The sequence below is a fragment of the Lactuca virosa genome, chromosome 4 (assembly GCF_052849685.1).
Source record: "Lactuca virosa cultivar CGN04683 chromosome 4, Lactuca_virosa_CGN04683_v6, whole genome shotgun sequence".
Classification (NCBI taxonomy): Eukaryota; Viridiplantae; Streptophyta; class Magnoliopsida; order Asterales; family Asteraceae; genus Lactuca; species Lactuca virosa.
Genome location: NC_136429.1, coordinates 114,448,406 through 114,452,528, shown reverse-complemented (window position 1 = coordinate 114,452,528; position 4,123 = coordinate 114,448,406).

The window sequence follows — 4,123 nt, the reverse complement described above, 5'->3', positions numbered from 1 at the left end:
AAGGGAAATAGGGGTATTGAACCCAAACAAGTTAAGAAATGTTGCATTTAATGGTGCATGAGATGTAAATGTGGCTGAAGTTCATGAATTTGAGTAGCCCATTCAGTGGGGTTTTAAGCCATGAAATTTCAGCCATCATTCACTGGATATGTTAAGTTTCTAAATTATTTTTCCCCAGATTTATGGTTGGGTTTAAGGCCATTGATCACGCAAAGCAAAAATGGTGATCACAGAAAAAGAGCTGTTTGCGCAACCATTTTGTAAAACTTGCCAAAAATCCGATATTTAATATTTTACAGGGAGACCAGTTGGGTTTGAAAGTTAACTCGTGGAACTATCCAATACAAAAAGAATATCAGGATTTGGTTAAGAAATGACCGAGTTATGGCCGTTCAAAGCTGAACAATGTAATCTGGCAGATTGCATGTTTGCTTTGAGTGCATTCTTAGGGCATTTTGACAAGAACAACATGCATGCTTTGGTTATGGTCCGATTTCTAGCACATGCATGGAGTGAATGAGCATCCAAGATGTACTAGAAATGGTTTAAATGCTTTTGGTCATGCAAGAACACAAAAGAAATGGAGAAGAAGATGTAATACTCGGTTTTGAAGTCACATGAACACATGTGCATCTTTTTCACTCCTTGCATGGGTTTGATCCTGGATTTTCACCATCTCAAACACATACATTGTGTTATGGTGAGAATCTACAAACCACAAGGGAAAAGTAAGGATTTCTGGCCATGGAAGGGCATAGAATCCGAAGAGTAGAGAAAACCATGAAGAAGAGGAAGTAAAATCATGAAACCATGAGGGAGGATTGTGTTGTTTACCTTGGTTTTGATCTTGAGAGAAGCAAGACACTCCAAGGCCTCCTAAATCTTGAAATTATGGCATAGAATGGAGGATGTTCGTGAGTTAGAGAGAGAGGAAGAGAGTTGGAAAGGTGGAGTGTGAGAGGAAATGAAGAGAGAAGTGGAAGAGTGAAGGTTTAAGTTTAATGATTAAGTTTTGGGAAGAGAGAGGACATAGGGAGGGGAGAGTGGCTGGATTTTTGAGGCATTAAGGCCTTCTCTCTCCTCAATTCAAATTTTATAAAAATCCCTCCTTAATTTTTATAAAAATCTAATTTTTATAAAAGTGATTCTTTAAGCAATTTTTTTTTTTTTGATTTATTTAAAAATCTTGTTTTTAACTAATAAATTATGATTAATGCATGATAATTTAAATTTCTATTTCATTGGTATAATTCATAATTTGATTAATAAAAACTTGATATTAGGAAGTTTATAGCCAAATTTTTATAAAGTTTTTAAGCTTTAAGGTTTATAAATTTGGATTTTTGGCTCTTTAGGGTTTTTGGAATATTGTTTGATATTCACCATCACATTGAAGCATAATTAGAATACTTTAATTTATTTTTAGGGTTTTATACCCTTTTTCAATTGTAACAAAGTTTGAAGTTTCATTCTAATTATAGCATTGGCATTTCCTATTGTAGTTAAGCAACTTACTAGAATCGTAAGTGTCAAGTATATTAGTCCTAGATCTTAGTTGGGTCCTAGTTTATGCAAGATTTTGACCTAATTTATACTACTAGGCCATGGCATGTTGTGCATGAATGGTTTTTATAAAGATGCATGAGTCCGAGAATGACCTGAATTGACAGTTGTCACAGTATCCCCCCACTTAAAAAGAATTTCGTCCCGAAATTCATTCTATGTCATCGTTTGTCATCGCATGGGAAAAGTTGTGGATACTTTTCCTTCATGAAGTCCTCACGCTCCCAGGTGTACTCCGGCCCGCGCTTTGAGTTCCAACGAACTTTCACAATTGGAATCTTACTCCGCTTAAGTTGTTTTACCTCCCTGCCAAGGATTTCTATCGGTTCCTCAACGAAGTTTAGCTTATCATTGATCTTAATTTCCTCCAGGGGTACTATCAATGTTTCGTTGGCTAGACATTTCTTAAGATTGGAGACGTGGAATGTGTCATGAATGGTGCTTAACTCTTGGGGCAACTGGAGTTTATAAGCTACCGGACCAATCCTTTCAATGACTTCAAAGGGTCCAATATATCTCGGGCTTAGTTTTCCTTTCTTACCAAAACGCACAAGCCCTTTCCAAGGTGACACTTTTAAAAGTACCTTGTCTCCTACTTGGAATTCTAATGGTTTACGACGATTATCCGCATAACTTTTCTGACGATCCCTAGCAGCTTTAAGCCTATCCTTGATGATAGTAATTTTGTCAGATGTTTCCTGGATAAGTTCGAGTCTAGTCAACTATCTGTCTCCGATTTCTGTCCAGCATAAGGGCGAACGACACTTGCGTCCATACAATGCTTCATATGGAGCACATTGGATACTCGTGTGGTAACTGTTATTGTAGGAAAACTCAATTAGAGGCAAATAAGTATCCCAATTTCCTTTGAACTCAATGACACACGCCCGTAGCATGTCTTCCAATGTTTGTATTGTTCTCTCTGTCTGCCCATCTGTCTGAGGGTGGTAAGCTGTGCTCAAATTTATCTTGGTTCCTAGTGCCTTCTGTAACATCCACCAAAATCGTGATGTAAAACGACTATCTCTATCAGAAATGATGGATAGGGGTACACCATGCAGAGAAACAATTTTGTCGATGTAGATTTGGGCCAATTTTTCCATCTTGAAGTCTTCCCGAATGGGGAGAAAGTGAGCAGATTTTGTCAGTCGATCCACTATGACCCAAATTGAGTCGTGACCTTTAGAAGTTCTAGGAAGTTTGGTAACGAAATCCATGGATATCTGCTCCCATTTCCATTGGGGAATTTCGGGTTGTTGCAATAAGCCGGATGGTTTTTGATGTTCAGCTTTGACTATTGAGCAAGTTAAACACTTCCCAACATATAAGGCAATATCCCTTTTCATTCCAGGCCACCAATAGTATTCTTTAAGATCCTTGTACATCTTATCCGCTCCAGGGTGGATTGAGTATTTAGATCGATGAGACTCCTCTAGTACCATATCTCTCAGATCGTTAACCCTTGGAATCCAGACCCTGTCCTTAAAATAACGAACTCCATCAGGTTTGGTTTCAAATCTCACTTCCAAACCATGTAAAGTTTCACCTGGAAGATTTTCCTTGAATAAAGCTTTCTCCTGGGAATCAATGATTTGAGATTTCAAGTTTTTCTGAATTACCATTCCCAAAGCTATCACACGGGAAGGTTTCACCCTTTATTTTCTACTAAGAGCGTCGGCTACTACGTTAGCCTTCCCTGGGTGATATCGTATCTCACAGTCATAATCACTAAACAACTCTACCCATCTCCTCTGCCGCATGTTTAACATTTTCTGATCTAGGATGTGCTGAAGGCTTTTGTGATCGGTATAAATGGTGCACTTGGTTCCGTACAAATAATGCCTCCATATTTTAAGAGCGAAAACTATTGCTCCTAGTTCTAGATCATGGGTGGTATAATTCTTCTCATGCGGTTTGAGTTGTCTAGAAGCATACGTAATGACCTTATCTTTTTGCATTAACACACATCCTAATCCTTGATGAGACGCATCACAATACACTAAAAAGTTCTCTGATCCCTCTGGTAAAGCCAGAATTGGTGCATTACACAACTTGTTTTTCAGGATTTGAAACGCCTCTTCGTGTTTCTCTTCCCAGAGAAATTTTTTGTCTTTTTGGGTCAAAGATGTTAATGGTTGAGCAATACTAGAGAAATTCTCAATGAAGCGTCTGTAGTACCCAGCTAATCCTAGGAACTGTCGTATTTTTGTCGGGGTTTTGGGGGCTTCCCATTTCTTGATTGCCTCGATCTTAGCTGGATCTACATGAATTCCTCTTTCGCCGATCACATGACCAAGGAAATGTACTTCCCGAATCCAAAATTCACACTTAGTGAACTTGGCATACAATTTCTGCTCCTTCAGCAGCTCCAACACTAGCTTCAGATGTCTCTCATGATCTTCTTTGGTTTGTGAGTAAACAAGTATGTCATCGATAAATACAATTACAAACTTGTCTAGGTATGGTTTACAGACCCTATTCATCAAATCCATGAAAACAGCGGGTGCGTTCGTTAGTCCAAAAGGCATGACTAAGAACTCATAATGTCCATAACGGGTTC